The 26081-nt window shown below is 38.7% G+C and overlaps 1 protein-coding gene across 7 annotated transcripts in view; it reads left to right on the plus strand.

Annotated features, from left to right (window-relative positions):
* psd2 (pleckstrin and Sec7 domain containing 2) overlaps positions 1-26081 on the plus strand; it is a 186567-nt gene that overhangs the window by 64980 nt on the left and 95506 nt on the right. For 3 of the 7 annotated variants that reach the window (XR_012390203.1, XM_073922511.1, XM_068213301.2), the window contains exon 1: positions 5683-5884. The gene's annotated coding sequence lies outside the window, so the exon portion shown is untranslated. Of the gene's footprint in view, positions 1-841; positions 1133-5682; positions 5885-15017; positions 15253-26081 lie in introns of those variants that run through there. The other 4 variants (XM_073922509.1, XM_073922513.1, XM_073922512.1 and 1 more) reach the window with 3 other exon arrangements.

Below are 26081 nucleotides of genomic sequence, written 5' to 3' on the forward strand. Positions count from 1 at the left end.
GGATTAACAGTGTACGCGACGCGCGACAACAATAACTTACGTGTCTAAGGAGGGTTATTGTTTACCTGAGAGCTGTTCTCATCTGCAAACGCTGAGATCCAGTTTGTAGTCTCCTCTAAATAAAGACGCGGCTCTAGTTGCTGGTGATTGTCCTGTCTCTACAGATTTGGTAAGTGAGCGACCAGTGCTCTTTGTTTATTCAGTTCGTATCAAACAATCTATTGAACCGAGTGCAATAGTTAGCACTAACAGTTACAACCAAACAATAACCTCGTGTTGGATTTTGTGACCGGAATAATACACGTGGCTTTCTGACGCTACCTGCCGTGTTTATCTAAGTTTCCGGGAAATGCTGAGTTTTTTTTTTCTCTCATTCGCCGTGCGGTATCAAACATTGCATGAAAAATACACGCTTAGAGCAGTTCCTCGAATCAAATATCACGTTTGTCGGGAGGGACATTAATGAATTCCCTGAATGAAAGAGCCAAACTGCAGTTAAAGTCCACCATTTAATAATTTGACAAATAATTCGACTACAGATGTCAATGTAAACAGAGTCACATTGTCCGCTGTGGTTGTGTGTTTTGACTCTGAAATTCAGCGCGCCCAAATAGACACTCCCATACCAAGCCGCTTTTCTTCCTCCGACACTCCCCCCTAAACAGAGCTGGACACGCCCACTTTTCTGACTTTTTCCAAAGTAGAGGTGTGAAAACACCCTGCTGAAACGAGGGGGTTTCATGGCCCTTTAAGCTCCTCAGCACCTTACTTCAATTCTCACCCCTCCCCCCTTAAAAAACACCTCTGTTTGTGTCTCCTCTCATCCCCCATCTCTTTACAGGACACTCCACCTTCCGCGACAGTCCCAACACAGACACTCCATCAGGATTCCTCCTGCTGTTAAGCCGGGACGTCCCAACCACCCCCAACCTGCCTCCACTGGATCCCATGGGACGAAAAGATGGACGAGGGGTGGAGGTCTAATGAATAAGTGATTAAGATTGACAGTGTCTGGTGGTCTGCTGTTGTGGTCTTCCTGATCCCCAGACCACAGTTTTCATTTTCTCTCGCTCAACTACACAAGCAGAGCCCATAAACCCACCCTCCGGTCCCTCAAGTATCATTAGCACAGGTGAATGCTGCTTTTCTCTTTTTTTCTACCCCTCTCTCAATTGCTGTAATATGGGTTTCTCTTCCAGTTTCCCCTCGGATGAACATCAGGATGACAGGGTGGGTGTTCACCAGCTCATTTTTACGCTTGGGTGCAAAAATGCAAATTAGACACAAACAGGAGAGATCTGCTCATTCAAAATAAATAAATAAATAAATCTCGTATATGGGTTTATCAAAAACTGACAGCTCCCAGTCGCCACATTATATTGAGTTAGTGGCGTTTCAATCTCCATTGCTCTTTATCTGACTTAAAAATGGACACTGACATACTGTGTGTCATCCTTAGCATATTTGTTAGTGTAAGAATGATATAAAATAACATAATATTATATAATATAATATCATATCATATCATATAATTAATATAATATAATTAATATAATAAAATATAACATAATATAATAAAATATAACTTAATATAATATAACTTAATATAATATAATATAATATATAATAAAGTCAGAGCAAAGCAAACACTAGCATATTACTATGCTATAAATACAGCACTACAAAATACAAAAGAGAGAAATCGACTTAGAATGTCACTTGCCTGTTTTATAATGATTTGATCAGCTGTAGTTTGCAACATTCGCTGAAAAAAGTTGTTTTTCTCCCCTAAGGACTTAATATGCATTCTTTGTCGCCATATTGTGGCGGAAAGTCAACTGTCTGTGCTCTGCTGAGATGCACTAAATCTCTGAAATTATGAAGCCAGAAACCAGTATGGACTCACTGACTGACTGACAGATCGGCTGGCCCATCCTCCGCCTTCTCTAATCCCAACCAATAGTGTTTTCAAAAGCACAGATTGACCATTCCCCACCCACTTCTTTATCCTAACTGACAGTGTTTTCAAAAGCAATCCAGATAAAGAAAAGCAGCCTAATTTTTACCATGTTTCAGATTTTACCACATTCTCACCGTTATTCATTTGCTTATTGTAATAAAGTTCGTTGTGTGGGAAGAAGACGACAGTGTCGGCGATATCAGGTAAGCAAAAATATTTATTAATTTTTATGTGCTGTGCAATCGTGTTGGCTGTGTGTGGGTAGAGTCTCTGGCTGTTTCTCAATATGCGTTCTTCAGCGGTCTTGCGTTCTCGTGCTCTCGTGAAACGTCATCATCAGCTGCCTAAGTTCAGTTCCAATACTCAAGACCACAAGTACGGAGGACGCGTGAAACTTCCCGGATGTGTTCTTGATATCGAGGACGCACTGATGCAGACTTGAGCACCGAACTCGCTCTGGAAGTCCCAGAAGTCATTGCGACTGGAGGTGGGAAGCGCAGCATTTTATCTAGATTTATTATTAAAGTTCATTGATATGAACTATTTACCTCAGGAGTTTCCCTAAATGAAATGGTGAAAGTAAACATTACCATGGACATCTTAATAAAGGAATAAACACATTAAGGGTGTTTTTTTTTGCTGAAATTCGTATTAAAATCTGTTTTATTTATATTGTGCAACATATATTTATAATGTTTTTAAGCAAAGTATTTATTTTGAAAAAGGGAAAAACAATAAATCGTTGTATGGATGCTGTAATGTTTAAATAATTTACCATTTAAAACACGTGAAGGTCACGTGACCATCAGGAAGAACGCAGCATCCCACTTCTCAAAGGACGCGTTCTCTGCCCTCGCGGTCTCCTGAGTTCGTTCTTCCGAGGACACCTGGCAAGATCGCTCTCCACAAGAACACAAGTCCGTTCTCTGCGTTCTTGGAATTGAGAAACAGCCTCTGTGTCAAGCTGTCCTCCTCGTATGAAGGTGTCTCTCCGGCCCAATCACTAGAAAATACAGGTGTTATTGATTATTTATGATTGGACCACTGACCAGCCGCCGGTGTCTCCGCTTGCTCTCCCCTCTTTTTGGGTGTTTGATCATGCCTTACCCACCACACTTATTTTATTTTTGTTTTAGTCTTACCTGCTTTCTGGAACTGTTCTTCACTGGACTCGAACCCCGTCATCGCAGTCAACTTCGCTCTGCATCTCAAGTCCGCCGATGTATGCTATGAGACACTTGACAAACTGGTAACAGCAGAAAAGTCGTCCACACATCTCCCCGTAGAGTTAGTTCTAAAGATAAAATGCTGCCATACGTTCCTCTGGCTACATAAATGGCGATTTCTAGAAATACATATAGGGCTACGTTTTGAGCATATGTTGTCATTTTTATTATATTTTCAATATGCAATAAGGATTCAATATTGTATGCATTTAAATGTTGGAAACAAAAAACAAAGCTAGTTGGCAAACCTTTTCTCTTTGTGTTACTATATGACAGTTCACACATCAGTTTGCATTCCGTGTGGATGTTGCTGAGTTTTTAATTCAGTATAATGACTTTCAACTGAAATGGAATATTGAGTAGGGGGCGGGGCTTTTTGTGCACCATTCCATCATAGCAAACTGACAGTAAGAAGGGCGTGGTTAAATATATTGTAACTGATGTTAACAGATGTGGAAGCAACTTGGCAGATTTTGATGGAAGATTAACAAAACAAACTTTATTTTTCTGTGAATTAACTTGCACAGATTAATTGTTCACCTAAAAAATACCAACAATATTAATTGTAAATTTTAGTTTTACATAGACTTTAAAGATTTTGTGTACAGAAGACAAGGTTCCCATAACAGTCTTTGTTCAAATGTGGATCCACAAAAATAATAAACATGATAAACTTAATATGCAATTCCAGCAAAGAAACATAACTGTTTCATTTGTGAAAATGAATGATATTTAAAAGCAAACGTGCCCCTAAACCCCACCCCTAGACCTATATATCATTGAGGAATGAGTAGATAGTACTAAAATGTACAAATGAAATCATTAAAATTAATTCATGACTTAATCAAAAGTTATGAATTGCAGCAACATTGTGCTGCAAAAAGAGTATATATATGTATATATATATATGAGTATATGTGTATATATATATATATATATATATATATATATATATATATATATATATGTATATATATATATATCTATATCTATATATATATATATATATATATATATATATATATATATATACATATATATATACATATATATATATATATATATGTATATATATATATATATATATATATATATATATATATATATATATATATATATATGTATATATATATCTATATCTATATATATATATATATATATATATATATATATATATATATATATATATATATATATATATATACAGAGAGAGAGAGAGACAGAGAGAGAGAGAGAGGAATTTTTTACAGTATTTTTTATAATATTTTTCTTCTGGAGAAAGTTGTATTTGTTTTATTTTGGCTAGAATTAAAGCAGCTTTTAATTGTTTTTAAACAATTGTAAGGTAAATTTTATTAGCCCCTGTAAGCAATACTTTTTTTCCATTGTCTACAGAACAAACCATAGTTATACAAGGATTTTCCTAGTTAATTACCCTAATTACTCTATTTAAGCCTTTAAATGTCACTTAGTACTAGTATCTTGAAAAAAATATCTGGTAAAATATGATGTGCTGTCATCATGGCTAAGATAAAAGTTATTAAAAATGAGTTATTAAAACTGTTATGTTAAGAAATGTGTTGAATAAATCTTCTTTCCGTTAAATAGAAACTGGGGAACAACATATACAAAAATTCTGACTCAAAAGTATATAAATGATATTGAGCCATTTTGTTAAGATCAATTATTGTGCTTATTCATAACTTAAGAAAAAATCTATATAATTAAGTAACTTCAATAAATAAGAAAAGGATCAATTAAAACTTCGGTATTTCAAAAACAGACACACACAAATATTAAAAAATAGACAGAAAACCCAAAATGTGTCTTATTATGAAAGGTTTCTTTTAATATTAGCCATAGACAATTAGATTTATGTTGTATTGTTGTGTTTTAGAGTTAAAGGAAAGTCAAGCTCAGCTAATGCAACGTTTTTCTTACATGTCTTCTCAAGTGCTATAGAGCCCATTAGCTTCTGCAGTTTAAATCCAGTTGGTATGCATAAAAATATTGCCTAAATATTGTCTAAATAAAAATATTAGAAATATTTCCGTCCGTCCGTCCGTCCTTCTGTCTGTCTGTCTGTCTGTCTGTCTGTCTGTCTGTCTGTCATCTATCTATCTGTCTATATCTCTGTCTGTCTGTCTGTCTGTCTGTCTGTCTGTCTGTTCAAACGCTCTACATTTTGGTAAACTGAGAGCCAGCATTATATGCAAATACATCTCCTTTCCCCCTCTCCATGTCATATCGATTTTGAATTGGCATGATGGCTTATATAAGATGAATGAGGCTGAATATTCTTTTAAACCCCCCAGTGCGCGTGAATTGTGCTTTATAATGTATTATTGATGTGGAGAGACTGTGAGAGCAACAGTCTGAACTGCTGCTCGTCCAGCGCGTCGCGGGGGCACGAGACTCCGCCGCAGCTCTCGCTCTCTCTCTCTCACACACACACACACACACACACACAGCCGAGCTCTCGCGCAGCCGCTCGGTCTGTCGGTCGCGGAGCGCTGTCCACGCGGCGGCGAGAGGAGACGGCAGGTGTCACACTCGCTACTGATAAGCCCTGCGCACAGCTTCCTCCTTAAAAACAGCTAATCGATCCATTCGGATGATACAGGCAGACAAGACGCGCGCGCGCTTTGCCCCAAAAGCGCATTAATTGCAGACGGATTTGTATCGCATTTGTTTGCCGGTGAGTATCTTGCATCTCCTCATCCAGGACGCTTATAATTAGTCTGTCGCATGCATCACAGGCTTTAGCACTGCATGCTCATGTTGATGCCTCCGCGCTTTGATGCACATCTAAAGCTTCCATGTTAAGTTGCATGCATCTGCTGTGCCGGCAGTTATTCTCTCCACGGTGTGCATAAAAAAAAGCAACGTGTTCTCTTGTTGTATGTGTGGCCTGCGTGTTTGAAATGCTAGTATGCGTAAGAGAGAGACTCCTTCTGCTTTATATGGAGGACGAGGTGCTCTTGAAAAGCTTCTGGGCTCTATTTTGGAAGGAAGAAAGCACCAGCCGAAGCCTTTTGAGAGAGTGCAGTGTCTCCCAGCCATCCTGTTGTCATGGTTACTGCACTGGGAGGCTGGGGATAATATGGCTGCGATTCAGGCTCTCTGTGTATTTATATGTGTGTGTGTGTGTTTTACTCCAAGATGTCTTAAAAACACAATGACCCCACTGTATGTTTTAGACAGAGCCTGTGTTTAATGTAAGAATTAAGCTGTGGTGCTTTAAACTGCTGTGTTTGATTAATTGTGTTTGCTTTAATAGAATAGGCTACTGTATAAATGCAAATGAAGATGCATATTGGCTCATTATAAACTTACGTGGCAGATTTCGCAATACACACCTTAAAATAACGCATGCGGTTAATCTCAGACCTTGCAATGCAATGAAACTTCACTGCTCCATGATCTATTGTTATCCCAATTATCAAATACAGGCGTCAGACAAACAGACATCCCAGTGCCAGACGAGACACAAGACGCCCTGAATGATGACTTGTTCTCCATCTACCTGTTATAAAGGTGTGTGTGCGCGCGCGCGCGTCAGCCTGATGCTGCTGAGCGGATGCGTTTGAGATTTCCATCCCTGGGAAGATTTGAGTGAAGACATTGTAAGTGATCCTCTGACATGATACAATAGGACGTCTGACCTTGACAGCAGTGGAAGTGACAGAACGAGGTGATTTAAATCAGATTTACGCACGGCTCAGTTGTTCATACTCGTTTAGTTGGTGGCGGCGGTCTCCTTCACAGGACCCCCGACGTGTCATTCAGTCTGCACTTGCTCCGTCATCTTGAAGCCTGTATTTGAGATGTAACCCGTTACGCATGGAAAAACAGTATATTACGCAGCCGGCTGTTTGTGGGTGAGGTAGACAACATCGATATATTTAGCGCACTGCAGCTCCCGAGAGAGTTAAATCCGCGTGCTGAGCATTTGTAATGGTCAGTCTTTGTGTGTGTGTGTGTGAGTGTGTGTGCGCGCGCGCCCGCGTCTGAAGAGGGTTAGTGGGTCACGCAGACGTCCAGTATCCAGACTGCAAAGAGATGGAGATGGAGATGCAGTGTGATTGTGATACAGTGACTCTCTTTTGTGTTAATAGCACAAGACAGGTAGATCGGGTAGTCTGACCTGCGTTGTCTGGATGAAAATACCTCATAATTGTATAGAAAAAATAACATAATTATATAAGAATCCCTGATAAATATTGCTATAAACAATTTTGTTTGTTGTTTGACGTAGCAAGGTAATTTTCCAGCATTTCTTTATATTTATGTCTTATTTCTTTAACTTTAACCTAATTAACCTCCTTGAAAAAGCACTTAAAACTAAATACTAGTATCTAGCATAATAACTAGTCAGTTTGTTCTGTTATCATGGCAAAAACTAACATTTTTAAATAAATATTCAAATATTTCCCAGGTGCTGTTTAAAAGAGCAGTACATTTAAAAAAAATAGTCTTTGGGACGAGGCAGTGGCGCAGAAGGTAGTCGCAAGAAGGTCGCTGAGTCACTGGTTTAAACCTCGGCTCAGTTGGCGTTTCTGTGTGGAGTTTGCATGTTCTCACTGCCTTCGCGTGGGTTTCCTCCGGGTGCTCCGGTTTCCCCCACAGTCCAAAGACATGCGGTACAGGTGAATTGGGTAGGCTAAATTGTCCGTAGTGTATGAATGTGTGTGTGAATGTGTGTGTGGATGTTTCCTAGAGATGGGTTGCGGCTGGAAGGGCATCTGCTGTGTAAAAACTTGCTGGATAAGTTGGCGGTTCATTCCGCTGTAGCGAACCCGGATTAATAAAGGGACTAAGCCGACAAGAAAATGAATGAATGAATAATAGTCTTTGCCATGATAACAGAACAGACAATTTGACTAGTTATTTTTGCTAGATACAATATTTAGTTATCTCACTAGAGGATTTTGACTTAACTGTAGATGGATAGTTATACAAAGCAGAGGTGTACATTCATTCATTCATTTTCTTTTCGGCTTAGGCCCTTTATTAATCTGGGGTCGCCACAGCAGAATGAACTGCCAACTTATCCAGCATATGTTTTACGCAGCGGATGCCCTTCTAAACATGCATACACACTTATTCACACTCACACACTACTGACAACATAGACTACCCAATTCACCTGTACCACATGTTTTTGGATTGTGGGGGAAACCAGAGCACCCGGAGGAAACCAATGCGAACGCAGGGAGAACATACAAACTCCACACAGAAACGTCAACTGACCCAGCCAAGGCTCGAACCAGAGACCTTCTTGCTGTGAGGCGACAGCACTACCTAATGCGCCAATGCGTTGCCTGTACCAAAACATTACATTGAAATACCAACACAATCTCACGGCAATTCGTAACTTTTTCATTTAGTGGCTAATTCGTATGAATTCATACGATCTAATTCGTACAATTTAGTACGATTTGCTTATCCCCCAATGACGGTTGGGGTTAGGGGTGGGGTCAGGTGCCACGCCTCCTTTTTAAAATCGTACCATTTCGTACGACTGAACTCGTACGAATTAGCCACTAAACTAGCAAAACGTAAAATACTTACGTTCTCGTGAGATCAGGCTGGAAATACTGTTATAATCTAATTAGTGTTGATGTAAACAGTAATTCATAAAATATTATTAAAGCCAAGAATCATCTTACTGTTATGGTAATATCATTATAAACTCACCTTCATGTTGTTTCAAAAACACACAAGACCTACACTCACTTGCAACTTTATCAGGTACACCTGACTAGTACCAGGTTGGACCCTCGTTTGCCTTCAGAACTGCCCTAAGCCTTCGTGGCAAATATTTAACAAGGCACTGGCAATATTCCTCAGAGATTTTGGTTCATATTGACATGATAGCATCATGCAGTTGCTGTTAATTTGTCGGCTGCACATCCATGATGCCAATCTCCCGTTCCTCCACATCCCATTCTCTATTGGATTAAGATCTGGTCACTGTAAAGGCCATTCGAGAGCAGTAAACTCATTGTCATGTTAAAGAAATCAGTTTGAGATGATTCACGCTTTATGACATGGTGCGTTATCCTGCTGGAAGTAGCCATCAGAAGATGGGTACACTGTGGTCATAACGGGATAGACATGGTCAGCAACAATATCTAGGTAGGCTGTGGCGTTGACACGATGCTCAATTGGTACTAATGGGCCCAAAGTGTGCCAAGAAAATATCCCCCACCCCATTACACCACCACCACCAGCCTGAACTGTTGATACAAGACAGGATGGCTCCATGCTTTCATGTTGTTGACAACAAATTCTGACCCTACCATCCGAATGTTGTAGCAGAAATTGTGACTCAGCAGATCAGGCAACGTTTTTACAATCGTCTATTGTCCAACTTTGGTGAGCCTGTTCAAATTGTAGCCTCAGTTTCCTGTTCTTAGCTGACAGGAGTGGCAGCCGGTGTGGGCTTCTGCTTCTGTAGCCCATCCGCCTCAAGGTTGGACGTGTTGTGTGTTCAGAGATGCTCTTCTGTACGTGGGTTGTATAGAGTGCTTATTTGAGTTACTGTTGCCTTTCCATCTGTTAGAAACTATTCTGGTCATTCTCCTCTGACCTCTAGCATCAACAAGGCATTTGCGCACAGAACTGCCGCTCACTGGATATTTCCTCTTTTTTTCAGACCATTCTCTGTAAACCCTAGAGATTGTGCATGAAAATCCCAGTAGATCAGCAGTTTCTGAAATACTCAGACCAGCCCGTCTGGCACCAACAATTATGCCACATTCAAAGTCACTCAAATCACCTTTCTTCCCCATTCTGATGCTCGGTTTGAACTGCCGCATATTGTCTTGACCATGTCTACATGCCTTAATGACTTGAGTTGCCTCCATGTGATTGGCTGATTAGAAATTTGCGTTAACAAGCGGTTAGACAGGTGTACCTAATAAAGTAGCCGGAGAATTTATATTTACTCATCTTCAAACCACAAATAACTTCTGTGCGCCCATTTCAAGTCTGTTCCACTAAATTTCAGTCCATTCAAAAGAGAAAAATCTGTTTAATGATTGTTTGTACTGTCTATTCCAAATTAACGTCTGCTGATGAGACTCAATGGCTTTATATAATGACAGATTTGCAGCGCAGATCATTACGTTCCTAATAAGAAGGTTATTAACTGATTTAAATATGTCATTATATCACGTCCGATTACCTTAAATCACACCAGTTAAGGCCCCTTTTTAAATGGTCAGAACTGGTCAAGATGACAGTCTGCTGTTATAACTGCAGATTTTCCCGTCTTGAGGTGGTCAGTGCGGCTTGTGTTCTCCTTTGTTCATCATGATGCAGACCCTGCTGTGTGTTCAACCTCCATCCCAGAGGAAATACAGCTTTATTTTTTATTCAATCAATAAATGATGTGAGATTTGAAGGATAGTTCACACAAAACTGAAAATACTGAAAAGTAAGTGACACCGCTACCATTCACAGAGCTGTGTGGATAGTATCTAACCAATGAAAGTGCTTTCGCATGATGGCGAATTGCAATTTTATCTACTTGTTGTTTTATGAGGGTCAACAACCAGCTTTTAGGTGCATTAGTAACACTTTTCGTTTTCACTGCGGTAACATCCTGAACCAATCATAGGTGGACAAAATAAATTTACTTGTTACTAGCTAGGGCAGTGGTTCTCAAAGTGGGGGTCAAGACCCCCTGGGGGGTCGCGGGACAATGAGATGGGGTCGCTTGGTGATTTACAAAAATATAATAAATTTAAATAAACTTTTATGATTACCATTGTTAATCCATAACCTACAGAGGATAAAAAATAGTTACATAAAAAAATACAGTATCCAAACAAAAAGCCATCAGCCTTTGGTTTTTTTTGTTGTTGTTGTTGTTGTTGTTTACATTGGTTGCAACATTAGATTAATGATAAAGCAATAGCGTCAGTGCACCAGATTTTACAGCACTAGCTAAACTTTCTGACACCGTTACAGCACTCACGTACATTTAAAATACATACAGGACACTAAACATGGAGTATGATGTGTAAGTGGCAGTCTCCAAAATTAAACCAAGAAAAGACTTGGGATGTAACTTAAATATTGTGCCCACCAGTCTAAATAGATGAGGTAAATATAAAATAATAATAATAAAAATGATATGGGACTGTTGACTTTTTTGTGTTGTCAATATGCTTGTGTTTATATAGGCTGATTGGTTTGTGTGAGTGTTGTGTGCAACGTTTGTATGATTATAACCACTTACGAAAATAGTGGGGGTCGCGAGGCATTGGCATTGTTATTTTGGGGGTCCCAGGCTGAAAAGTTTGAGAACCCCTGAGCTACGGTATACTATAATAATTATTATTAATTCAGAGCTACACTACAGTATGCAGTATCATTTGGAAAAAAATATATAGCTGTATAATATACTTCCCTATACTTTTAAAAATGACTTTTGTTTCTTGTTCAAAGTTGTTGAAAGAACAAAATTCTTAAGTTTTTTTGGGGGAACCAATTAATTATTTATGTTTAATCCACTTAAATTTTTACAAAAACAATTACGCTAACTTAATTGATTTGTGATAGGAGAGCATGAAGGAATTGTGTGGAACTCAGCATTTTTTACAGTGTTTATTTTCCTTTGCTATTCAGGTATTATTTATTCTAGTATGTTTTATTTATTTTTATTTGTTTTTCGTTTTAGATTTGGTGTACTGTGTTTGGAACTACAGTTAAGTACAGTAAACAACAGAACGGTACAATTATGCCTTATCTTTCATTGACAGTTTTATTATTCACCTAGACAAAATTGACTTGGAATAAAATTGGTTTAATTTAAAATATGTAAATAGTAATAACAAAAGAAAATGTCTAAAAAGCAAGTTTTGTCATGTAGCGTTTAGCTTAGCTTGCTACATTTTTCAGAGGGTAGCTTTTTATGTAGTTAATCTACATTTAGCTCACTACATTTTTCAGCGTTCTTCAAAATAGCTTTTAGGTTCAGCAGAAAAAAGAAATTCATACACTACCAAGTCTTGTCGTCAATCCCAATTTTAAGAGCAACAAATAATACCTTGACTTCTAGTTGATCAATTGGAAAAGTGGCAGAAGTTAGATTTTTTTGATGAATCATCTGTTGACCTGCATCCCATCATCACAAATACTGCAGAAGAACTATTGGAACCTGCATGGACCCAAGATTCTTACAGAAATCAGTCAAGTTTGGTGTAGGAAAAATCATGGTTTAGAGTTGCATTCAGTATTCAGGCGACAAGACTTTTGTCAGGTAGTGTAAAGCTTCATTCAAAAAAATATGTTTGTTGTTTGTTCAAGCTGCTTATATAAAAAGAGCTGAAACAACACAATTCTCGAGGTTTTTGGGGAACAACTTAATCGTTTTATGTTTAATCCACTTAAATTTGTAAAAACTTTTAAGTTAACTTATTTTCAAGGTTTCATGTTGTCCTATCACAAATTGATTGGGTAGAACCCAGCATTTTTTACAGTGTTTGGAACCACTCTAGGGCAACGTAATAATGAGTACATTCCCATTTTTGGGTAAACTATGCTTTTAAGCCAAAGCTGTCTCAAATTATGAACACACATACAGTAAAGCGAATAGATTTCACCATCAAAATATGGCAGGACAGCCAAAAGGTGGAGGCAGATCTCTCTGAATGAGCTCTGGAGGATTTTTTTGAGGGTGGCAGTGATTGAATAGAGGATTACATGTTGATCTGAAGATAAGACTCTCTTTGACTTGATCAGGGATGGATGGTGTGTGTGCGTGTGTGTTTGTGAAGAGGTCTGTAGTGTATGAGTGTCAGACTGAGTGTGGTGTGTGGACTGAAGGTGACGGACAGGTCCAGGGAAAGTAATTAAACACAATTGATCGCCCCGAAGACGCCACTGTTCTGCTGACAATAAAGGAAGTCGCTCAGTCAGTCAAGTGCACACAAACACACTTGCTGTCTAATGATGAGACACATTTTTTTGTATATTGATAAAGATAGTCATTATAACCAAATCCATAATGCTACCTCCTAAAGGAAATCTTTCACCGTTTTCAAATAAGCGGTTCATAATTGTACTTTCAAATTGAGATCATAGATGGTTGTTGGATATTATTGCACAGATGAATCTGAATTGATTGCTTTAATTCATAGATGGATTGTTTATTGTGATTAAAGAAACAGTTGAACAGGTTAACTGAAAAGATTAGCAAAATGTTAAGAAACAATAAGATTTCATAAAATTTAGTGGAGTAAACAATATTTTATTATGGCGGCTTGATAAAGCCAACACACATTAATACTATACATAAACTTCTGATTCTTACTGATATAAAACCAATTTTAAAGTCTATTTTCTCTATTACCTTTCAAGCAAATCCCTTCAAACTCACGTCAGACCACAAAACCGGTCTGACTCAGGCTGCTATATCTTTTCTAACTGATCTGACTTTCGGTTTTCGTAAATCTGACGAAAAAAAATTCGTAAAAGTCCCATTGACTTGACATTGAACCAAATTTTGTGACCTCATATCTCCTAGAGAGCCGGTGTCCTGCTGAGTTTAGCTCCAACTTGCTTTAACATACCTGTCAGAAACTTTCTAGTGTATCTACTAAGGGCGTACTCACACTATGTTCAGCCGAACCATGTCCAGGCTTGTTTCCCGGTTCGTTTGACAAGTGTGAGTGCTCCGAATCGTGCTCGGTGCGGTTCAGTTGGCTGGCCTTAGCGCAGTTGGAAGATGTGGTGCAGAGCATGGTTCGGTTGGGCTTTGGCGCAGTGCACTTTAAGTGTGAGTGCAAAGCGTACCTAAGCTCAAAACTGACGATGTAACGTTATTTTTTAGAGACATTCAGGGCCGAAGCTTCCATAGAGCCGACCTAGGCGGCCACCTAGGGCGGCAGAATAGAGAAGCCGGCGTCCCCAAAACTACCCTCGCCACCCACGCCCTCATCCGCGTCTAGGGTGGCAGAATAGAGAGAGCGGCGTCCCCGAAACTACCCTCGCCACCCATGCCCACAATTATATCCGCGTCTAGTGTGGCAGAATATAGAGAGCGGCGTCCCCGAAACTACCCTCGCCACCTGCGCCTCATTTTTATCCGCGTCTAGCGTGGCAGAATAGAGAGGGTGGCGTCCCCTAAACTACCCTCGCCACCCACGCCTCAGTTATATCCGCGTCTAGGGCGGCAGAATAGACCCCCCCGGTTTCACTTTAGGTTTGAGGGCGGTGTGACCGTCCTTTGCCTAGAGCGGCAGTTCAGCTTACTTTGGCCCTGGAGACATTCATATGGATTCGATAATAATTCTTATTTATTAATGAATGTGAACTGTCATAGTGTATCAAAGATACAAACCCCCGTTGCATATCCGCTGCACAGTAAACCTCCTAATACGTGCAGATACTAGAGTTTAGCTTAAAGTGACATTTAAAGGCTTAACTTGGTTAATTAAGCAAGTAATAGTAATTAGGGAAGTCATTGTATAACAGAGGTTTGTTCTGTAGACTATCAAAATAAATTGCTTATATTATTGCCCTTAAAATGTTTTTTTTTTTTTAAATCTAAAACTGCTTTTATTCTAGCCGAAATAAAACAAATAAGACTTTCTCCAGAAGAAAAAGTATTACCAGACACACAAATTCCTTGGTCTGTTAAACATCATTTGGGAAATATTTAAAAAAGAAACTAACATTCACTGGAGGGCGAATCATTTTGACTTCAACTGTAGATATACAGTATCATTACTAATCCCAATATTGACACACATGCACGCACATACTCATACGTCACCCGTGAGTGAGAGATCTGTCATGTTCAGTAGGCGTGTGCTGAGCTGCGGGAGGAATTATGGGTATCTGGCAGTCACAGATCACACAGGCTCTCAGGAATAGTTTGTGTGAACCGTGTTTGACTGCAGCTGAGCCAGCCAGTATGTGATAGAGTCATGCATGTGAGTCTTCATATGAAAAGATCATCTGAGGGGCGAGATAGACTTTGGGTTCGAGCGCCTATGCAGAATGTCAAACATTAACCACGTCTGTTTGAATGAGGAGCTGAGGTCAAAGGTAACTTTCCGTGAGCCTCTTTTGCTAAATGTCACATCAAAATGTTTTAAAATTCCCATGTCGCAAGCGTTTAGGGGGGGTGTAGACCTTTCCAGAAGGATGACACAGGAGAAAGGTTGTAATAATATAGAAAACAACACACAAATTCACGCACTGTTGACCTAATTCAATCGCAATAATGTGTAACTGGTATGATGAAGATGAATTGGTGTGCTTTCTGTCAAACAGCACTGAATGTAGAGGTGAGGAGATTTGATTTGTTGCCTAATGTAATGGCAGTTTGGGCTTTAGAGCTTTAATGTAATGGAAACTTGGTTTATTTTACTGCGGTTTGATTCGATCAGATGTTCTGCAATAGAAAGCTTTAAACGTCTCTGTCTGAGCTGCAGAAAAGAGAGCCCGAGCTTCACGTTTAACTCGGAGAATACTGGATTCTTCCTCTGAAAAGGAGAGGGATTTTCTGTACATGCATGCTGTTTATATTCCAGCCCATGTTTGTGTGTCTGTCCAGTTGGCTTGATCTGGCAGATGAGTATTATATTGAGTGTCATGATGTGCCACTAAGCATCTGCCCTGTTCACTGGGTTTAATGATGCCAGTGGTCATAATATGAGTTTAAGGGTATTTTCGCATTTTGCAGGTTTGCTTTGATTTAAAGTGTGTTATTGGCACAATTGTTTTGTTATCGTGAAGTGTGAACGCTACTATTTAATCCCTGGAGCGCACCAAATAATCTTTGGTGTAACTGCTTTGTTATTGTGGATTGCAAATGCTGCCATTCGAACCCTGGTCCATGCCATAGAAATTGGTATAATTGCTTTGTCATTGTGCAGTGTAAACACTGCCATTTGAACACTGGTGCAGACCAAACAAACTCTGGTGTAATTGCATTGTTATAGTTGATTGTTAATGCTGCAATCTAATCCCTGGTGCATGCCAAATAAGCTCTGGCGCAATTGCTTTGTTATCATGGTGTATAAATTCTGCCATCCAAACCCTGGTGCACACCAGACAAACTCTAGTGTAACTGCTTGGTTATTGTGGGTTGCAAATGCTGCCATTTGGTCCCTGATGTGCACCAAACAAACTCTGCTGTAACTGCTTCATTATGGGGTAGTGTGAACGCTGCCATTCGAACCTTGGTCCACACCAAACTAACTCTGTTGTAATTGCATTGATATTGTGTAGTGTAAACACTGCCATTTGAACACTGGTGCAGACCAAACTAACTCTGGTGTAATTGCATTGTTATAATTGATTATTAATGCTGCAATCTAATCCCTGGTGCATGCCAAATAAGCTCTGGCGCAATTGCTTTGTTATCATGGTGTATAAATTCTGCCATCCAAACCCTGGTGCACACCAGACAAACTCTAGTGTAACTGCTTGATTATTGTGGGTTGCAAATGCTGCCATTTGGTCCCTGATGTGCACCAAACAAACTCTGCTGTAACTGCTTCATTATGGGGTAGTGTGAACGCTGCCATTCGAACCTTGGTCCACACCAAACTAACTCTGTTGTAATTGCATTGATATTGTGTAGTGTAAACACTGCCATTTGAACACTGGTGCAGACCAAACTAACTCTGGTGTAATTGCATTGTTATAATTGATTGTTAATGCTGCAATCTAATCCCTGGTGCATGCCAAACAAGCTCTGGCGCAATTGCTTTGTTATCATGCGGCATAAATTCTGCCATCCAAACCCTGGTGCACACCAGACAAACTCTGGTGTAACTGCTTGGTTATTGTGGGTTGCAAATGCTGCCATTTGGACCCTGACGTGAACAAAACAAACTCTGGTGTAACTGCTTCATTATCGGGTAGTGTGAACGCTGCCATTCGAACCTTGGTCCACACCAAACAAACTCAGTTGTAATTGCTTTGTTATCATGAAATTTAAACCCTGCAATCTGAACCCTGGTGCACACCAAACAAACTTGGGTGCAATTGCATTGATATTGTTTAGTGTGAACACTGCCATCCAAACCCTGGTGTAAACCAAACAAACTCTGGTGTAATAATGTAATTACTTTGTTATTGTTGGTTTTAAACTCTGCCATCTCAACCCTGGTCTACACCAAACAAACTTGAGTGTAACTGCTTTGTTATCGCGGAGTGTGAACACTGCCATCCTAACCCTGTTGCACACCAAACAAAATCTGGTGTAATTGCTTTGTTACTGTGGAGTGTAACGAGTTCCATTTGAACCCTGGTGCACACCAAACAAACTTAGGTGCAATTGCATTGATATTGTGTAGTGTGAATACTGCCATCCGAACCCTAGTGCACACCAAACAATCATGAGTGTGTCTGCTTTATTATTGTGGAGCATAAACGCTGCCAGCCGAACTCTAATGCGCACCAAACAAAGTCTGGTGTAACTGCTTTATTGTCATGATGTGTAAAATATGCCATCCCCAAACCCTGGTGCACACCAAACAAACACTGGTGTAACTGCTTTGTTATCGGAAAGTGTAAACATTGCAATCAGATCCCTGGTGTGCAACAAACTAACTCTGGTGTAATTGCTTTGTCAATGTGGAGTGTAAATGCTGCCATTTGAACTCTGGTGCACACCAAACAAACGGGTGCAATTGCATTGATATTGTGTAGTGTAAACACTGCCATACAAACCCTGGTGCACACTAAACAAACTCTGGTGTAATTGCTTTGTTATCATGGTGTGTAAATTCTGACATCCAAACCCAAGTGCACACAGAAAAAATGGTGTAATTGCTTGGTTATTGTGGGTTGCAAATGCTGCCATTTGGACCCTGGTGTGCACCAAACAAACTTAGTTGTAATTGCTTTGTTATCATGGAATGTGAACTCTAACATCTGAACCCTGGTGCACACCAAACAAACTCTGGTGTCACAGCTTTATTATCGGGAAGTGTGAACGCTGCCATCAGACCCTGCTGCACACCAAACAACTTTGGTGTCACTGCTTTGTTATCGGGAATTGAGAATGCTGCTATCCTTAGACCTTGGTGGACACCAAACACTGTGTTGTTCTTTACTTTCTTAAAATGCATTGCAAATGCTGCCCTCTGAACCCTGATGCACACCAAACAAACTCTGGTGTAACTGCTTCTTTATCAGGAAGTGTAAACATTGCAATCAGATCCCTGGTGTGCAACAAACTCTGGTGCAATTGCATTGTTATCATGGTGTGTAAATTCTGCCATCCAAACCCTAGTGCACACAAAAAAACTGGTGTAATTGCTTGGTTAATGTGGGTTGCAAATGCTGCCATTTGGACCCTGGTGTGCACCAAACAAACTTAGTTGTAATTGCTTTGCTATCAGAAAATGTGAACTCTAACATCTGATCCCTGTTGCACACCAAACAAACTCTGGTGTCACTGCTTTGTTATCGGGAATTGAGAACGCTGCCATCCTTAAACCCTGGTGGACACCAAACAAACTGTGTTGTTCTTTACTTTCTTATAGTGCATTGCAAATGCTGCCCTCTGAACCCTGATGCACACCAAACAAACTCTGGTGTAACTGCTTCTTTATCAGGAAGTGTAAACATTGCAATCAGATCCCTGGTGTGCAACAAACAAACTCTGGTGCAATTGCATTGCTATTTGTAGTGTGAACACTGCCATCTGAACTCTGGTGTACACCAAACAAACTCTGGTGTTACTGTTTTGTAATTGTGCATTGCAAATGCTGCCATCTGAATCCCGGTCCACACCAAACAAACTTGGGTGCAATTGCTTTGGTGTTGTGTAGTGTGAACACTGCCATCCAAACCCTTATGTGCACCAAAAAAATAAAAATAAAACTCCAGTGTAATTGCAGTGTTATCATGGATTGCAAATGTTTCTGTCTCAATACTGGGCTGCACCAAACAAACTTTAGTGTAATTGCATTGTGATTATTGTCTGCCATTCAATCCCTGGTGTGCACCAAACAAGCTCTGGCTGTCACCGTCCTGTACTTTGTCGCCGTTCTCCTAGAGTAGGGCTCACTAAACTTGTTCCTGGAGGTCCGGTGTCCTGCAGATTTTAGCTCCAACCCTAATCAAACACATCTGAATAAGCTAAGCTAATCAAGGTCTTACTAGGTATACTTGAAACACCCAGGCAGGTGTGTTGAGGCAAGCTGGAGCTGGAGCAAGCTGGACCTCCAGGAGCCTTAGAGGCTGCCCCCTTGCTTTAGTTTTTCATTGTGTGTTCTTGTTTACCTAATTTCAATCACCTGTGTCTTGTTCCAGACAGTTATTTAAGAGGTCACTTTTTCTCCTTTCCTCACTCGGTTTTTGATTCAGAACACTGTGGGTTTGCCTTGCATTCCCTTGGCCTTCTGATCATCGTCTAGTAAGATTCTTTTGATTTTTACTTGTTGTTTGTTGCCTAATTTTGCTCTTGTGTCTCCTCTCATGGAGTTTTCTTTGTGTATTTGATACTCTGTTAAAAAACCCTCCTGTATACCTCATCAGAGAAGAACCTTAGTTGACCTTAGTTTTGCTACCTCATGCTAAAAAGAATCTAAGGGTGCTTTCACACCTGTGAATCGATTCAGTTGTTTCGAAACAGAGATTACAATTGTTACATTGTTGCTCTTTGCCCTTGGAGCGGTTCGCTTTCACACTGCAAAGTTTCTAATCGGACCAAAAGAGCTAAAACAAGTCACGTGCGAATAAACTCTCTTCACATTGGTCAGAGTGTCAGGGTTTATTTTGCAGTGTCCCGCTAAGCTGTCAGGAGAGGTGGTGGTTTGGTGGTGATTGACAGGGTGCGCACGCGCAACGTGTCTGAGGAGAGACGCAGTGGGGAAGGGTTAGAAGGGTGCGCGACGATGCCTATTTGAGGACCGGGAGGGAGACGCGAGATTACCGGGAGATCATCACTCATTTGCGGGCATCCGGAGACTTGCGAAACTTCCCGCCCTACCCATAATTCTCTCTTCATATAGCCGTAAGCCTATTACATATCCATAAAACACTGTGATATAACCGCGCTCGGATCGGATCGCTTTCTCACTGCGATCGAACCGCTCCAGGGTTCGTTTCAATCGAGCCGAGACCACCTTATTCAAACATTCTCAGAGCGATTACTTTGGCGCGGAACAGAGCGCGATTGCCCTGTTCACATATGCCAAAGGAACCGCGCTAACTGGGCAAACGAGATACGTTCGAAAACAAAAGTGTAGGTGTGAAAGCACCCTAAGTTGATGTTTTTTGTTTGTTTTATTTGTTCCCTTGTTTTTCTGGATCCCATGTCTGATTTTGAGTCTGATTCTGGGTTTGAGGCTCGTGCATGACACTGGTGTAATTTCTTTGTTATCATGGTGTGCAAAATTTCACCATTCGAGCCCTGTTGCACACCAAACAAACAGTATAACTGCTTTGTTATGATAGGTTGCAAATGCTGCCATCTAAACCCTGGTGCACACCAAACAAACTCCAGTGTAATTGCATTGTCATTATGAATTGCAAATGTTGCTGTCTTAATACTTGTGCGCATCAAACAAATTTTAGCGTAATTGCATTGGGATCATTGACTGTGAACGTTGCCATTAATTCCCTGGTGTGCACCAAACAAGTTCTGGCTGTCATCATGATGCACTTTGTCTCCGTTCTCCTAGAGGTCCCTGTGTTCCCTCCTTTGCTTTACTTCTTCCTTGCGTGTCCTTGTTTACCTAATTTCGATCACCTGTGTTCCTGCCGGGGTTTTTAAGTGGTCACTTTTGGTTTGCCTTGCATTCCCTTGGCCTTTTGATCATCGTCTAGTAAGATTCTTTTGATTTTCCTTGTTGCTTATTTTTCTTGTTTCTCATAGAGTTTTCTTGTTGATGTGTTTTTTGTTCCCTTTATAAGTAATTTTTTTCTGGATGCCCTCTTTGAGTGTTTCGTTTGGGCCTATTCCCATCTGCCCCTGTGGCTCTGTAATACTTCTCAACAGTCTCCACACCAGAGAGCTGGGTTTGAGGCTCGTGCATGACACTGGTGTAATTGCTTTGTTAACATGGTGTGTAAATTCTGCCATCCATACACTGGTGCACACTAAACAAACTCTAGTGATTGGTTAAGGTGACCTGGAAAATGTGCTGAGCTGGTGGACCTCCAGGAAAGTGGTTAAGAAACACTGCTTTAGTATAACTGCTTTGTAATTGTGGAGTGTAAACACTGCCATTTGAACCCCTGTGTTCACCAAACAAACTCTAGTATAACTGCTTTGTTTTTGTGAGTTGCAAATGCTGCCATTTGAACTCTGATGCGCACCAAACAAACTTGGGTTTTAATTGCTTTGTTTTTGAGGAAGTGCAAACATTGCAATCCGAACCCTGGTGTGTAACAAACTCTGGTGCAATTGATTTGTTACTTGTAGTGTGAACACTGCAATCTGAACCCAGGTACGCACTAAACAGAATCTAGTGTAACTGCTTTATTACCAGGAAGTGTGAGCACTGCCATCCGGACTCTGGTGCACACCACACATACTCTATTATAACTGCTTTATTATCTGGAAGTGTAAACGTTGCAATACGAACACTGGCACAAAACAAGCCAACTTTGTTGTTTCTGCTTTGTTATTGGTAAGTGTGAATGCTGCCATCCAAACTCAAAAACAAACTTCAACGGACATGTGAACAGAACTGAAGGCATCTAAATGATCTAAAAGCAGGACTCAATGTCCTGAAAAGGACAGCTTGCTCAAGCATATCTGTTTTTTTACTCGTCACATGTTGCCCATTAAAAGTACAGGCATTAAAATGGCCCTCTATCCACTAGATCTTCATTTTTGTACAATGGAAGAATTCCTGTAACGGTTTTGACCCATTTTTGATACATTTATTAAGCTCTTCAAAAGAACTGAACTGAAAAAGTAACATTATCAATGCACAACAATACAGACCAGGAGACCAGGATTTGAAAGATCTGTTATATGACACATAATATGTATTATTCTTTCAAATAAATGTTATAAATTAGAGTTTTTGCCATGATTCCATAGAAGAAACATTTTGGGCTCCTTCAGTGAGCAGTACGGCATCATATTAGGACAGCTTGTTTTGGCAGCTTGGTTTCTGGCTGTTTTTGATGAAAGAAGGAAGGCTGTGTTTGAAATGTTGTCAGTTTTTATATGTCAAAAGATAAATTTGATTTCTCAATTCATGACCCATTGACTATCCAGAAACAACTACACACCGAAAATGTATGATTTAAAAAAGGAGGTGTGGCACCTAACCCCACCCCTAACCCCAACCGTCATTGGGGGATGAGCAAATCGTATTAAATTGTACGAATTAGATTGTAAGAATTCATATGAATTAGACACTGAATCAAAACGTTACGAATTGCTGTGAGATTGTGTTGGTGTTTCCCAATACTTTGTTGTGGCTGGAAAGGCATCCGCTGTGTACAACATATACCAGAATAGTTGGCGGTTCATTCTGCTGTGGCAACCTCTGTAATAGAGACGGAATATTTAAAATATTATTTAAAATGCTGTTCAGTTGGACATTATTCAACAAATAATCTTGAAAATATGGATTTCATTTCCCCCCAAATTTTTAGCCGCTGTTGTTTTGTTGTCTTAACATTTAAAATAAAAATAAATGTTTTATGAGCACTAAATCGCCATATTAAACTATATTTTACATCATAGGAATGATATAGCTGTAGAAAATATTACATTGATCATGGTAAGCAAAAAGCACAAACAAAAAAACACTTAATGGCTTAATATAACTTAATTCATTACAACGTAACTAACTTAACTTAGATTGTAAAGAAATTCTTGCTTCCTTAAAATTCTTGTTGAATCAAAATAACTTTTCAAGTAATCTCAATTTGCATGAATCAAACTGACTACAAATATTTTGACAAGTATTTATACAAAGTTTAACTTTAAAGATGAAGTTGAAACCTGATTCAAATAAGTTAAAGAAACATCAAATAATTAGTTGTCGACTTTTTGTCATTACATTTTTACAGTGTAACTTAACGCAACTTAAAGCAACTTTAGCCGAGTTCAGACTGCATTATTTTAGCTCCGATTTTGACGCTACGACTTTGTCAAATTGCCGACAAATATCTGAAATCACAGGCAAATCGAGCTTGTTCATGTGAGTAATAATCTCACAGTGTGAACTATCAAAGACGTGATCTGAGAGAATTGCAGATGAGTCGCTGACATGCCAAACATCTGAGGCTGTCGGCGATTCAAAATCCTGCCGTGTGAAATGTGCTAGATTGAAAATAACTTTTTCGATCACCTACAGCCAGTGAGAGAGCCTCATCCACTAGTATGGGTATCTGCAGGCCAGTGGGAGATTGAGGTGAAGTTAAAAGCACCTATTTTTGGTCTATTTGGATCCAAGAAATGGAGAAAAAATTGTGTAAATTTGGCAGGAGCACCCGTGTCTGTTTGACATGTCATTTTACATTTATAAAAGTGTTCAGGAACAACTGAATATCCTAAATATCAAAGATTTTGCTTTTTAATTTTTGCTTTTCAGATAGCTCAAATCCAAAATTTGTTAAATCGTACTAAATTGTATGAATTAGATTGTACAAATTTATATGAATTAGCCACTAAATAAAAAAGTCCAAAACTTGTTAACTTTTCTGAGATATAGATAGGCCCACATGGAATCTGCGCGCGCAGAATTCGGCAGACTTTCAGCAGAATTCCGCAGATTTCCGTAGATTTTTAGCCCATCATTAATTCTGTTTATTTACCTGAGTAAATCTAAGTTTATTCAGTTTTTTTTATTATTTACTGTATTATTATTGACTAATACAAACATTTTAATCTGATTTATGTACAATGCAGTTTGTACAGTAATATTTTCTGTCTTTTAGTAGATATATTATATGAGAGACTTGCTTTGTTTACCAAATAAAGTGGATGTAATAGAATTTGCATTTTAAACATTAAATAAAAGTTAAAAAGATATTATTTTATATTTCACATATTAATGTTTTGATACTCCCAGAATAATTCAGCAGAAATCTGCAGATTTTTAGCAAAATTCTCTGCAGAAATATTAATAAATGTCTGCAGATTCCGTCTGGCCCTAGATATAACTCAGTAAAATGATCTAGTTTTCCATCACAATCAAAAGCTATTCTGTTTGTAATCAGAAATGCCTACATTTCACAATGCAGCTACACTGAAAAACATTTCTGCAAAATTGTTGCATGGTTTAAATGTAAACAAACAAACTAAATTTAGGAATGTTCAACATAATTTGCTTAAATTCTATCTAAATAAATTGTTTAAAACCACTTGACTTGTAAATTGAAAATCCAAGAAATCATTTTTGAACCATTTTTTCAGTATTATGCATAAAATAGAGCCTTGTCTATTCAGATTTGTTCCAATATCCTGTTGCGCACTGAAATGTGAAACATTAAAGTAACCTTTTTTTAATTTTGACTGTAACCTTATTTAATTTTTAATAAAACTTTCTTCACTTGTTAAAATAATTTTGGACTGTTAATTAATTCCTTTTTTTGGGCTGTGTGGCCTTTGGTGGTTATTTAGGGTAGTGATTTTTAGAGTATTGAGCATTCCAGGATGAAAGAGTAAAGACTCTCATCATTTGTGTTTTTATCATTTATTCTTGTCTGCATTTTAATGAGTTTCCAAAAGTGTTCGGGGAGCTTGACTAGTGAAAATCGAACTTTTTGATTTAACTCCCCTCAGATGAACAACATCACTTGAATTTAAAATGAGTTCACTTTGCTGGATAATATTCAAGGATGCAAGTCAATAAAATGATTCAGTGTTGTCCAAAATAGCAGTTTACAATTTGTAATGTCTACTGTTAACAATTTTTGAAATTATATTTCGTCTTTAAATATTTCCCAAATGATGTTTAACAGAGCAAGAAAATTATCACAGCATGTCTGATAATATTGTTTCTTCTGGAGAAAGTCTTATTTGTTTTATTTCAGCTTAAATAAAATAAGTTTTGAATTTTTTAAAACCCATTTTAAGTTCAATATTATTAGCCCCTTTAAACCTTTTTTTCCTCCGATAGTCTACAGGTCAAACCATCATTATACAATAACTTGCCTAATTACCCTTAACCTGCCTAGTTAACCTAATTTACCTAGTTAAGTCTTTAAATGTCACTTTAAGCTGTAAAGTGTCTTGAAAAATTTCTAGGAAAATGTGATGTACTGTCATCTTGACAAAGATAAAATAAATCAGTTATTACAAAATAGTTATTAAAACTATTATGTTTAAAATTGTGTTGAAAAAACCTGCTCTCCGTTAAACAGAAATTGGGAAAAAAAGTAAATAGTGGGGTCTAAAAAATTCAGAGGGGCTAATAATTCTGACTTTAACTGTACACTTACAGTAGGAGATTTACTTAATATCTTCATGGTTCGTCATATTTATTTAATATTTTAATGATTTTTGGCATAAATTAAAAATCAGTCATGTAACCAATTTAATTTAGCCTATTTTGGCTACAATTATTTAAGAATAAAAGGTCTGTACACTTTCAAAAATCAAAAGAGACAAATTATATTTACTGAGAAAAACAAGGCAAACTTTTTGCTCACATTTTGACTTTTGCTATATGTTACACTTGAGTACCTCCTTAAAGAGATAGTTTACCCCCAAAAAACTTTGCTTTTTTTTCTTCTGTCGAACACAAAAGAAGATATACTTTGAAGAAGATCCTTTGCTGAGACCTATCAACTTTCATATTAGGAAAAAAAATATTCTATGTTAGTCAATAGGTCCCAGCAACCAGCAATTTTTGTGTGTGTTCAACAGAAGAAAGAACCTCAATTAGGTTTGAGAAAAGAATTTTAATTTTTGGGTGAACTATCCCTTTAATTTAAGTTGT

Source organism: Danio rerio, chromosome 14 (genome assembly GCF_049306965.1).
Source record: "Danio rerio strain Tuebingen ecotype United States chromosome 14, GRCz12tu, whole genome shotgun sequence".
In the NCBI taxonomy this organism is placed as follows: domain Eukaryota; kingdom Metazoa; phylum Chordata; class Actinopteri; order Cypriniformes; family Danionidae; genus Danio; species Danio rerio.